At 33.6% G+C, this 14,403-nt stretch overlaps 1 pseudogene across 1 annotated transcript; it reads right to left on the reverse strand.

Annotated features, from left to right (window-relative positions):
• Positions 1 to 1,288: 1,288 nt before the first annotated feature.
• LOC149556758 (2-oxoglutarate-dependent dioxygenase 21, chloroplastic-like) lies at positions 1,289 to 3,448 on the reverse strand (annotated as a pseudogene). The gene is made up of 3 exons (XR_016352374.1): positions 2,754 to 3,448; positions 1,942 to 2,280; positions 1,289 to 1,711 (listed from the first exon to the last, which is right to left on the reverse strand). The product of XR_016352374.1 is annotated as a 2-oxoglutarate-dependent dioxygenase 21, chloroplastic-like (transcript).
• Positions 3,449 to 14,403: the final 10,955 nt, after the last annotated feature.

The following is a 14,403-nucleotide window of genomic DNA, read 5'->3' on the forward strand; positions in this document are numbered from 1 at the left end:
GCTCCCCTTGAGGAAAATTTCAAGTCCTCAAGACTAGATATACGGAAGAAAAATAAAAAATAATAGTTGAATAACAACTAAGAGCATATAGTCAACTAGATCAATCACAACTTTAGATTGAATCCATGACCAAAATGACACAACATTTTATATTTATTATTCATCCCCTCATTGAGATCATTAACCGCTAATATCCTAAGATGGGTCATAAATACAGATCTTCCATAGTTTACCCCAAGATAGTTGAGTTTGGTGCTTTAGTAGACACTACACAACTCATCTTTCCTAGAGGGAAATGTCATTAACCTTCTTTGCATTTACATTCTAAAATAACATATAATGTTTCACTTTTCTTTTATGTATGCTCATAATTCTATTATCTATCTTAATCAATATATTTATTGCTTTCATTGATTGGTTAGTTCAAAAAGTACAAGAAAGTTAAGAAAGGGCCATTTTCCTTTACAATATTATAAATCAATATCTTAATTAGTAATATGTACACATTGTGTGTTATTCTAAGATTGAAAAGTGTACATGTGGCACTTTGGATTATTTGTCTTAGATGCAATAAATATTATACAAAATGACATGTTTTTGTGTAAAAGTAGTTAAAATAAAATCTAGACCTACATCATGCATTCCAAAGATCTAGATTGGACATGCATTTTCTACAAGTTTATTATCTTTGGTGAATTCAAGAAGGTAGAATTGAACTTAGATTGAATTTGCAACACAAAAATAATCTCCCCTCTTGATTTTTAAATTCAAATGGTTCTTGAGTACAAATTGACTCATTTCCAATTAATCATATTTAATAAATTGAAAAATATACATTCAAAATATATGCTAAGTTGTCAAATAAAATACCAAACATTAAAACATCATAATTAATCAAAAATAACATAAATGATTTATTTTTATAGTTAAAAGAAAATATTTTATATTAACTATTTGTAATATACATTATTTTTATTTAAAATGAAATGATTTTATTTACACACATTTGGAAACAACTGAATTTCATAAATATGGACATCTCCTTTTCATCAAGTAAATTACAGAACATTGAATAAGAGTCCACCTAAACTATAAATCATCCTTAGCTAAGCAACTCAAAACAATTGGATCCCCACCAAAATGTCAACCAAAGAACGTTCAATCATACCTTTGAAATTTAAATTTTGGTAAATGTTATAAGCAAAGGACATATCATCCACCTCAACAAATATAAAACAACAATCATGTCACTACAATTCAATAGTCAACTTGGTATTAGTCAAAATACTAAATCAATGATGACGACTAATGTATTAATTTTTTAATTCCTCATTTGTGACAAGTGGAGTTGCAATTTGTTAGATGGATAAACAAACAAATGATATCCTTTCTTTCTTGTGGAATGCCTTGGATATAGAAGACAACAGCATTCAAATGAAATCATGACTCATCAATGATCTCAATCAATTCTGTAGCGTTGAAGAGGATTTTCGAACACAAATCTCTGGCGAATCGCCCGAGAGGCATATTCCTTCAAATCAACGGAGCCATACACAGGCTTCTTCTTATCAGAATCCAGAGCCTCCATTAATGGGGTGATGCTCATATCTGTGCAGGGCGAGCGGATAAGTGCCATTGCCGTGCAACTCTCTTCCTCCGCCATTGCCATTGGCCTTGCAACCACATTCCTGTATTCTCCATTACTCCACACCTGCATTCATTCCGACAAACACCATCAATGAATTTATCACTCACAGCCTATGTTAGAGTCAGAGCATTCAACTTAAACATTTGTTGACAGTCTAAAGTTACCGTCATTCTTATACATCACACGCTAAGGAGAAAATTAAGTTAGAAAAAATTAGTCGACTTTGATTATTTAATACTTTTAGTGTTGAAATGAAACTTAGTGTGTGATGTTTAAGCTGTCCACAAAATTACATTAAGAATGTCGCCCACTATGATGAAGAGGGATCCTGGTTGTGGAAAGACAGGAAGCCAAGTGTTGTGGAGGAAGATTTGGGCGGCATAGGGGGGGCAGGTTGATACTGCAAACAGAGGATGAATGGAAGCTCAAATCTAATTCGATATTCGTCTCCTGAATGGCAGAATCCCTTGTGATTTGTGATGCAAAGCCGAGAAGAATCATTGGATTCAACCTCTGCCAAGAAATGGGATCTCTCATCTTTTCCCCAGTTGCCACCCAATCCTTCCAACAGAAGCTCCAAGATCTCCCCTGCCACTCTGCGCAATGCATCACAGTACTCTCCCACAGCAAAACTGCAATTCACAAGAACTATTTTTAGCAAACCCAATCAATCTAAGAAGAGTGGGTTTAATCATGGAGAAAATTCCATAGTTCAGTACATTTGAGGTGGAGTAGTAACCTTCCACGAAGTCCTGGTGCTTCACCACCTAGATCGAATAAGTGTTTTAAGTGTTCTATTCATTGTCATGAGAGATTGCTTTGTGCAAACCAGACTCATGAAATATAGATCAATGAGTTTGACTCAAAAACTACACAGTTAAAAAAAGTGGGATTAATCATGGAGGAAACTCTATAGTTAAGGGCGCTCAAGCTGGAGTAGTACTGAAATGAACATTCACCTAGATCCAATAAGTGTTTTCAAATGTTCTATTCATTGTCATGAGAGAGAAGTTTGCATAAACTACTACTCATGAACATGGGCCAGTAAGTTGGACTCAAAAAATTGAACCCTGATAGCAATTTATCACAAAAATCCAAACTTTACCTGAAATCAGCACAGCCTTCTGGCCAGATATCTCTGAGAAAGTCTTGAATTTCGTGGGAGTGTGATTGGAGGAAAAACCATTCTTTCTTGCGGTCATCGCTGCCATCATCATCAAACCCAAAGGGAGATCCAAGGCCACCGGAAATTTCTTCCTTTTTCTCCAATGGCAGTCGAAACAATCGATTGCTTTCTTCCTCTGCTCTGGTTACACTTTGTAAAGAGACGCCATGATTGACCACCTGAAAACACCCCATTTCCTTTGCAGCCTCAGCTAATTTCTTCACCACTTCATCTCTTTCTCCCAACATATCAATTACAGGAAGATTCCTCTTCTTCAAGGGAACTGGAACTGGAACACCCAAATTTAAACCACTCAAAGATCTCCCCAATTTCTCCAAATATTCATTGAATCCATCATGGTTTCCATTTTCAGAGGAATTGTTGGATCGTGGGGATGGAGGAGGAGCCCCAGACATGATTATTGAACGAAGACTTTGGAGAGTAATAGATAAAATGTGATTGAATCGGCATTAAATTATGATTCAGTCGTCATGATATAGTCCATCGACAGCCAAGATTGGCTCACATGATGAAATGGTAATAAAATATTGAAGCAGAGACGACAATGGAGAATATTGGGGGAATTGGGATTTCACTTGATTTCAATGGAGGTAGCAGACATTTGATATTCTAGTATTTGTGCTTGATTGAATCCATGCATGTAATCTAATTTTAGTTGTTTATACTTCATTTGTAAGTAGGCCCCATTTTTGAGGGATTTTCTTATGAGAGGATAGGATTGTTCCAAGAGAAACCAAACATGATTTCCGACGTTTGTTTCGCATGTGTATCACAAGCTAAGCTCGCCAGGCGACTAATTTGACGCTCACAGCATTAGTTTAGACCGAAGAGGGGTGTACAAGATAATCGTTTTCCACTCTTCTTTCCCTTGGATCGTGGGAATAGGTTACTTTTGTTTTCAACTTTCTAGCATGATTTTGTAAATTCTTCCGGATTTAGGACATGGTCTGGCTTATATGAATGCATTTATGTTTGGTATCTGTATTAGATGCTAATTGATTGATCTTTAAGAGATGTTTCAATGATTGGTATAAGTTTGATCATATGTTTGAATCTTTAGATTTAACACTTAGGGAAAAAGTCTAACATGATCTTTAAAACTCTTAAGATAGGAAGATAGAATAATCATGTTATGTGGATTAGTTAATATGTGAGGTTTGTATTAGGTTTTGATAGATTGATTTTTTGGTACAACAACAAATGTGCTCTAACATTTGTATCAAAGTTTCAATTATGGGTTTGAATCCTCATATTTCCTAGATGGACTAATCATATTTTGTGGATTCTTTTATATTTGGCATTTGTATCAGATGTTAATAGATTGGTCTTTTGGTGCAACGACAAACATGTTCTAACAATTGATGTTAGAATTGGGTCATGGGTTTGAATCCTCTCGTGCCATGTTGTGGGGGATTGTTGAACTAATCACCTCTCATAGATCCATTTATGTGCAAATGTGCTTTAGTATGACCATGCTAAACATGATCTTTGACATGGGAGTGGATTATGGTCAAAGTAGAACTCATTGAAAATGATTTTGTAATTGTGGAAGTTATGTGGTTATTTTATTTTGTTTAGTCATACAAGATGTATGAGAGAAAAAGTAAAGATTTTGAAGGAGTGTGGATTATTTGGGGCAAATGCATAAAAGATTAATGTGCCAAAAAGGAAGTGAAACAAAGATGGATGCACGATCAAATAGAGTTGTTGGGCATAGAATTGACAAGTGCATTAGTAGTATCAAAGCTCCAGTTAATATCGGGATCCACTGCAAAATATGTAATTGAAATATATATGAAATGAACTACCATAGTAAGAAAGATATAGGCCTTGGAAAGGGAGATTAACAACCCAATAGAACACATTAAACCATCTACAAAATACAACACAAAAACACCAAGATTTTTCATGTGGAAACCCTTGGTCAAAGGGAAAAAAATACGGTAGGAATTAGTACCCAAAAATATTTGCACTCTTCTGAAGTACACTCAGTTAAAGGCCTAGCAAGTTAGAAGCTTATAATAATGTTCGATTAAAAGAAGGCCTTGTTAGGAGTCACCCATAGTTAAGGGATTTTCCTCTATCCTTATTAGCAATTTTTACCCTATTAGGAGTATGTAATGAACCCGTTTTGGGGGTCATTCATTTTTGTGCGACTTTTCTTTTATTTATATCCTTTGTCATATTTTCTTCTGATGATTTTTATAATCTTCTATCTAATTTCCTTCAATGTTGTATATCCCTCTTAGACTCCCTCCACATCCTTATTTATAACCTATAAATATGATGTGATGTGACCATGAGCAGAGATGTCACTCTTCATGTGTTTAATGACATTAGTTTTATGTAATATGTTGGTTTAGGTTTATTAATCAGACTAGCTTACTGAATGTATAGCCATGTGTTACATTAACAATATTATTAGTAACATCGAATACTATAATCATTGCATAGTGTATTTGCTTTATTTATAAGAACAATTATTACTCATATCTAGAGTAATATGTTATTTATTTGTATTATAATGATATATTGTAATATTATCCTTGGATATGTTCTTCCCATTATAAAATTATTATTGTTGATATTATTTATAATTAATATTTTTATGTGTTATAACTATATATATCTCATAGATTATATATATTATATTGACTAATTTGTTAATCAATTTATTATCATTAATTATTAATAGTATATGTAATAATATTTGAATACATTATAATTTATTTTATTATTCATTTAATTACTAAATCTTGTAAATGTGGGGACATGATATTATCTTATCTATATATATATATATATATATTTTCATATTGTTAAATATATCATTATTATAATGGATTATAATATTATTATTCTTAATTATTATCATTGTATAATATGTTATTCGAATATTCATATATCCTTAAATTTCGGCTCATGACAGAAGTAACCTTGTGAAAGGATTTAGAACTCAAATTAATGAGCCACCCAATTAAGGGATTTATTTTTAAGACCTATTAGGATCCTTCTCACCCTATTAAGAGTGACCTAGTAAAGGATTTTAGCTCGGAGAGCCTATTGGGATTCAAAAGTGAGATCATATGAGAGTAGCACTTCTTTGATTGTATAGGTCCAATTAAGCACAAATTTGGCCTCTTCTTGCAGATGATCAACGCACTGCTCAACTGCACCACACATTCATGATCTACGAGCTTGCAAATACATCAAACTAATTATAAATATGTTACTCACTTGTTAAGGCATCCGCTACCTAACCAAAACATATTACATTTGAATTACACCTTTGCCCACCAAAACGTATCACCAAATCCTAATCCATTATTTTCTAATCTTTGATGACTTCCAATTCAAATCAGACATCAATTTGGCCAAGAACACACAAACCTTTTCAATTTTCCAACATGCTTCCATGACTCCAATAATTTTGATCACCACAATTGATGCAAGACCATAACATCATATTACCACATCACCACAACACATTGATTATGAAAGATCTATTGAAGTCAGCGACAACACCATCCTTAGTGGATCAAACATAAATTGTTCTAAGTATTGTATAAACTCCTTATAGAGCGATCTTCAATCAATTAAAACTACGTCTTTTGATACACTAGATACTATGTGATTGAAACATCAAACATACGACCAAGACAAGATAATATATCTTGAGCTACAACATCTAATTTTAGATAGATCTGATAAACCAATCAAATTAGTCATTATTTATCATTGACTATTCTTCTCGGTTGCCCATTCATACTTCAATTGATCACATTTTTTTACAGTCTTGTTGTCAACATGTGTGATCATACACACACCATCTAAAGACATCATTGAGTCTCCTGTTTGAGTTGCATACTCAGATTTAGTCTTCAACATTATCACAACATTGATTTCAACTCTGCATATACTATAATAATACTCCTAGTAAATTGACAACCAACATTGCTTAAGTTTAAATTAATGACAACATAATAGCTAATCTATTCAGCATTAGATTTATATCATAAAACCTTTTCTACAAAATTTGCACTAGTTAGGCCAATAATCTCCCCTTTTAGCATTAATGGAAACACGCAAAATGTCTCCCCTCACCCAGTCAATACTTCATTTGGATTGTGACCTTTTCAATCTTTTCCCTCTCTACTCTTCGATATTCAATTCTTCTCCCTACTAGTCTTCTCTATAGTAGTTTTCTCAAATATCCCCCCCTTTGACAACAACCAAAGATAATATGCAATATGAGTCACCTTTTTCTACAACTAACTTCTTCACCTCCAAGCTCCTCCTATGGAATATTCCCCTTAACATTAATCCAATGTAAAAATATATGCAATGTGTCCACTGGATTAGTATTGCAACAATATCTTAGTCCTGCTTTGATAGGGGTATTTGTTGGCAAAATGTTCAATGCACCCCTTAGGATTTGTGACAAGGGCTTAACTTCCTCCTATGTATTATAAGTTGAGTGGTTGTATTAGATGTTGATAGATCAGTCTTTTGATGAAACGACAACCCCTCTCTAACAAGTGGTATCATAGCTTGGTCACAAGTTCAAATCCTCAAACCCTCAAGAAACGTTGAGGGGGAGGTTATTGGAAAAATGTTCAGTGCTCCCCTAAAGATTCGTGACAAGGGTTTAACCACCTCCTGTGTACTATAAGTTGAGTGGTAATTGTCTCAGATATCAACAGATCAGTCTTTTGGTGCAACGAAAACCTCACTCTAATAGTATTACCCCTAGCTTACCTCTTAGATACTCAAAAACATCCTTAGGAAATGGATTGGTGAAGATAGTTGCTACATGTTCCTTGGTTGGCATGTATTCCATCTTCACTTCCTTCTCTTGCGCCTTCTCTCTTAGGAAAGAATACCTTATTGCAATAGGCTTAGTCTTGAATGCATAACCACAAAAGATTTATTTCATCGATATTGTCACAAAAGATTGTCACCAATGCCATTACCTTCTCATAGATTCATTCTACTACCCACTTCATCCATATCGTTAATGAAAAATTATTAGAAGCTACCACATACTCATCTTCTATAGAAAATTGGGAAATGCAACTCTATTTCTTGCATATCTAAGATACAAGTCTTCCACCTTAGAAGAATGCACCACCACTTGTGCTTTTCATATCATTGATTTTTCCTACCCAATGTGCATCAATAAATATACTTAGAGATAAATCACCTTCATGTAGATACCATAGACCATATTCTTTAGTTCCTTTCAATTACTTAAATATCACTTTTATTGCCACCGTGTGGGATTCCTTAGGATTTGACTTAAATATTGCCACTATCCCAACTACTTGAGAAATATTTGGTCTACTATGGACAATATAATGCAAATTACCAATCATTGACCTATTAAAAGTTTGATTCACGACACTAGACTCATCATCCTTAGATAATTTGGATCACGTCACCATGGGGGTTCCATTTGGTTTGGTTTTTTCCATTCTAAATGTCATGAGTACTTCCTAAACACACTTAGATTGATTGATGAAAATGTTATCTTTTAGCTGTATAACCTGTAATCCAACATATAACTTAATCTCACCTATCATTAACATTTCAAATTCTTTCTTCATCTCCTCAGCAAATGACATATTCATCTCACCATCTCCGTAAAAGATTATATCATCTACAAATACTTTAGCTAGCAACAACTTATCACCATCAAATTCAAGTAAAAATTATTGTCCTACAGGTGTTCAATGTTCTTATGAATCTAATCTTGACCAAAGAGGTGTTCAATGTTCTTATGAATCTAATCTTGACCAAAGAGGTGTTCAATGTTTCATACCATGCCCTTGGCGCTAATTTCAAACCATACAATTTTTTTTTTCAATATGCAAACCATGTCCTTATCTTTTGATAATGAAAACCCATGTAATTTCTCTATGCAAAATTTTCCTTTAAGAACATCATTCATAAATGCATGCTTGATATGGACATTTCAGAAACTTTAAACCTTCTATATGTTGCATAAGAAATCACAATCCTTACCCCCTCAATTCTTTCCACTAGTGCAAAAGTCTCCACATAGTCTAGTCCTTCCTCTTGTGCATATCTCTTGCACACGAGTCTTTCTTAGTTCCTACTTACTTTTCCATCTTTACTCAATTTATTCCTTAACTATCACTTTGTGCTAATCACATTCTTGTTATTAGTCTAGGAACTAGTGTCCATGTATCATTATTCTTAACTTGATCAAGCTATTCTTCCATATCCTTAATCCAATCATCAGTTTGTAATGCTTCATAAATAGACATAGGCTCAAATTTAGAATTCAAACAATTTTTTCTTTGATTTTTCTTGTCATTTTTACACTAGCATTCATATCTCCAATGGTTTGATCTATAGAGTGATTCAACTTAACATACATTGGTATTACTGATAGGTCTAGGAGTTTTGTCTTCAACCGAGTTATTTCCTCATTATTTTTCTCAATAGTTTATGATATCTTTGATTCTACATATACCATCTCCTAAACATATTCAAGTTATTTCTTATTGGAATCATTAGGTTTATTAGGTGTTTTTGGATATTCATCATTTACATTTGCACTTGCAATCATCTTGTTAGTTCTTTTAATAAAATACATGTATGTCTTACTCTTGATGGAGTACATTAAGAAAATACCTTCATCACTTTTGGGATCAAACTTTCTTGTCAGTTCATTTCTCTTAATATAACATCTACTACAAAAAAATTTGAAATAATATATCTAGGAGTATGTCCAAACCATAATTCATACGGAGTCTTGCCAGTTCCTTTCTTCACTTGTACCTAGCTAATAATCTAGATTGCAATACTAATTGCTTCTCCCCAATACATCTTGGCAACATGTAATATCCCCTCTAAAAATGGGATTTTTTAGAGCATAAAAGTTGGAATAAACACATAGTAGAAGTTGTAACTAACTGTTCAATTAAAATATTTTGATAAAAAAAATATGAATACAAGTCATAGTTAGACATTAATTATGTCGAGAGGCATATACAATGGCAAAAGCAAATCTCGACACATGAATATTCCAAGGAATGTGTCGTATCAAAAAAAAAAAGATTGGATGGCAGTTACAAACAAATTTGAATATTAAAATTGAAATAATTATATGAAATGCCATTTGGCATTCCTAGAAAAAATATTTGGTGGGAGTTACAAATGATATTTATTTTTAGAAATTAATTAAAAATAGAAAATTAGATTTAAAAATCATAATTATTAACACATAGAAATAGAAAATAAATTGACAAATGACATATTTAAACTATTAAACATAACGGTCAAATTAAAATAGAAAATACCAAATAACATTTTAGTGCAAGGGCACCTAATCATCAAAAATTATACATTTTGACATATTAGACTTCATATATTAAATCCCAATTTAAAGTTGTTAAAAAGTCCACAATAATTTTAAATTTAATATGTAAAAGTAGTACATCAAAAAATTGGAAATTTTTCAAGTTGTATCAATATGTAATTGATGCATTAGATAGGAATTATGATGAAGGGTGCTCCCTTAATACCATAAACACATAATAGAAACAAAGAAACAACAACAAATGCGAAAAATATGTACTTCTTATTTGCACCACAAATGCAAAATTACAGAATTCACAAGTACAATATGCTAACCCTCATTGGCACCTTCATTACAGTACTTTGCAAGACTAAGTTGCGAACTACCACCTACAGTTGTCCTAGAAAATGTTTAGGCCTTTCTTAAATAAGCAATTTTATGTCACCCAAGAAGGTTCTAGATGCTCAAACTTAATACCTAGGGCTGATAGACCCTAACAATACATATAGAATCACATAAATACATCTTTGACAAATTATTTTAGAAATTTTAGTAGCCCAACTTCGGAAGGCCATAACTCTCAAACCATTGCTCTGATTGGCTATTATAATCACTTTTCAAAAATGCCAGCTCCTAATCTATAGGCTCGAAACTATGCAAGTGCCCTTTTGTTGAGTTTTTGGACCTCATTTGAGACCCAGAGAAAGTGAAGGCTCTCCTTGAATGGCCTACTCCAAGGAGTGCGACAAAGTTAAGATATTTTCATGGACTGACTAGTTTTTATAGAAAGCTCATAAGAGGGTTTAGCAGTATTTGTGGACCCTTGACTAAAACAATGAGAGGGGATAGGAAAGAGTTTAAGTGGACTATAGGAGCATATAAGAGTTTTAATCTATTGAAATAGAAAGTTATTGAGCAACTCATTTTAGCACTTCTTGATTTTAACAAGGTGTTTCAAGTAGACTATGATGCTAGTGGTACAACAATAGGAGCTGTTATGAGACAACAAGGTAGATCTATTGCTTATTTTAGTGAGAAGTTGAATGATGAAAAAAAAAAAAAGTGTTTATGATTAGGAATTTTATGCTATAGTTCAAGCATTGAAGAAGTGGAGACACTATCTTCTTCCTAAGGAGTTTGTTTTGTATATTGATCATCAAGCTTTGCAATATTTAAATAGTCAAAAAAAATTGAACCAAAGGCATTTGAAGTGGGTTGAGTATTTTTAGAGGTATACATTCATTTTGAAACATAGGAGTGGGAAGTCTAAAAAAGTTGCAGATGTTCTTAGTAGAAGACAACTTTTTCTGATACAAATGTAGATAGAGGTGGTTGGGTTCAAGGAACTTAGTACTTTGCATCCAGATGATCCTGATTTTGGTGAAGTGTGGAAGGCTTGTATAGAACTTGTTACACTTGATAGGAAAAAGTGGTTGGATTTCATGATCCATGATAGTATGCTATTCAAAGGAACCCAGGTGTGCATTCCTAGAAGTTCAATGAGAGAGAATCTCATCAAGGAGAAGCATAGTGGAGAATTGGCTAGACATTTTGGAAAAGATAAGACCATTTCTTTGGTTGCTAAGAATTATTACTAGCCATAGTTGTAGAAAAATGTGAAGAAGTTTGTACAAAGTTGCAGAGTATGTCATATGGTGAAAGGAGTAAAGCAGAATACAAGGTTGTATCAACCATTACATATACTAGAAAAGTTGTGGGAGGATGTTAGTATGGATTTTTTTCTTAGATTACCAAGGACTTAGCAAGGGCATGATTCTATTTTTTTTTATCATTGACAAGTTTTCAAAGATGACACATTTTATTCCTTACAAGAAGACTAGTGATGTTGTTCATGTAGCAGAATTGTTTTTCAGAGAAGTGGTGAGACTACATGGTTTGCCAAAGTGTATAGTTTCTAATCGAGATATCAAATTTGTTGGGTATTTCTGGCATACATTGTGGAAGAATTTGAAGATAGATTTGAAGTTTAGTTTATCACATCATCCATAGACTAATGGAAAAACAAAAGTTGTGAATAGGAGTTTGGAAAATTTACTGCAATGTTTGGTTGGAGACAAACCAAAAGGATGGGATATGATTTTACCATAGGCACAATTTGCATATAATAATTCTATCAATAGGAGTATTGGTAAATCACTATTCTAGATTGTATATGGGAGTAGTCCTAGAAATGCTTCTAAATTGCAGCGGTTGGATAAAGGAGAGATAAGTAGTGTTGAAGTAGAAGAATTTGATGAACATTTGAAGAACATCCATGAGGAGGTGAGGAAGCACATCATAAAGATGAATACATAGTATAAGGCTAAGGTAGATGTAAAAAGGAGGTATAAGAAATTTTATATTGGAGATGAAGTCATGGTTCATTTTAGAAAGGGTCATTTTCTAGTGGGTACATATAATAAGTTGAAGATAAAGAAGTGTGGACCATGCAAGATAGTGAAAAGACATGATTCTAGAAATGTTTATGAAGTAGAGTTGCATGCTGAATTGAATATTTCACCAGTATTTAATATACCATATTTGATAGAGTATTATGATGGAGGTGATGGAGATGAAGTTGGAGAAGTGTAGTGGAGTATTCCAGTAGCTAGTTCAGCTACAAAGGAGATTGAGGAGATACTGGACAGTCGTGTTGGCAAAAGTACAAGGAATAGAACTTATGAGGAATACCTGGCCAAATGGAAAGGGAGGCTAGTAGAGGATTCATCATGGCTAGCAAGGGAGGCGGTTCACCATCTTGGTTTTCCTCTGAACACCTAAGATGTGACAGAGTCACTTCTCAAATTATCCCAGCTATTTGATGCGGGAGCATCCTGGTGTAAGAGCAATCTTGCATCACCTAAAAATATTTTATTTTCAGTCTTTTCTATTTTAATAAGAACTAGTAGACAAGGTGGTTACTATTTATGGAAACTTTCTATTTTTAGTAAGTTTATCATAAATAGTAACCACCCTATCTAGTAGTCATTATTAAAATAGAAAAGTCCGAAAAAAAATATTTTTGGGTGATGCAAGATTGCTCTTACACCCAGGATGCTCCTGCATAAGACACTAGGGGTAATTTGAGAAGTGACTTTGTCATGTCTCAAGTGTTCAGAAGAAAACCATGACAGTGAACCTCCTCCCTTGCTAGCCATGATGAATCCTCTACTGGCCTCCCTTTCCATTTGACTAGGTATTCCTCATAAGTTATGTTCCTTGTACTTTTGCCAACATGACTATCCAGTATCTCCTCAATCTCCTTCTAGCACTCCTTGGAGTAGGCCATTCAAGGATAGCCTTCACTTTCTTTGGGTCCATTTTTAGACCTTCTGTTGAGACTACAAATCCCAGCTACACCAACTCCCTCTTTACAAAGTTGCACTTCTTCAGGTTTATCAACAACTTTTCTTCCCTCAACTTATCAAACACCTGGCGAATATGAATCAAATGCTCCAATGTCTTACTAAATATCAAAATATCATCTAGGTAAAAAATGAAAAACTTACCCAAAAACTCCTTCAACATGTCATTCATCAGCCTCATGAAAGTGCTCAAAGCATTGGTTATCCCAAAAGGCATGACTAACCACTCGTATAGTCCTTCTTTTGTCTTGAAAGAAATCTTCCACTCATCATCTTCTCTGATATGAATCTAAGGGTACCCACTATTTAGATCTATCTTTGTGAAATCTTCAGCTCCACTCAAATAGTCCATAATATCATGCATCCTTGGTAATGGAAATTTGTACTTGATTATGATCTTGTTGATAGTGCAAGAATTTGTGCACATCCTTTATTCTCCTTTCTTCTTTGGTGCTAATACTACTAGTACATTAGATGGACTCTAACTCTCTCAAATAAACCCTTTCTATAACAACTCATGAACTTGTTTGTTCAACTGTTCATTTTCTACTGGTGTCATTTTGTGCTCTACCTTGTTTGGAAAACTAGCTCCTAGAACCAAATCCATTTGGTGAATGATATTCCTCATTGGGGCCAATCCATTAGGAACATTATCTGATACAATATCAGAGAACTCTCCCAACATATTTGCAACTTCATTAGGTACCTCCTCTACTTCTTCTTTACTATCTTTTGGAATTATAGAAAAAAACATATGCTCATGCTTCATACTTTTGAGAAGTTATTTTCCATCAATAAAACATATTCTAGCAGCACTACATACCTTTTCTTCTTTCTCATTCAATGACTTCAACTTATGTTTCATTCCATCCTTGGT

The sequence above is a fragment of the Cupressus sempervirens genome, chromosome 5 (genome assembly GCF_028749045.1).
Source record: "Cupressus sempervirens isolate cs-2001-9-10 chromosome 5, ASM2874904v1, whole genome shotgun sequence".
NCBI classification, from domain to species: domain Eukaryota; kingdom Viridiplantae; phylum Streptophyta; class Pinopsida; order Cupressales; family Cupressaceae; genus Cupressus; species Cupressus sempervirens.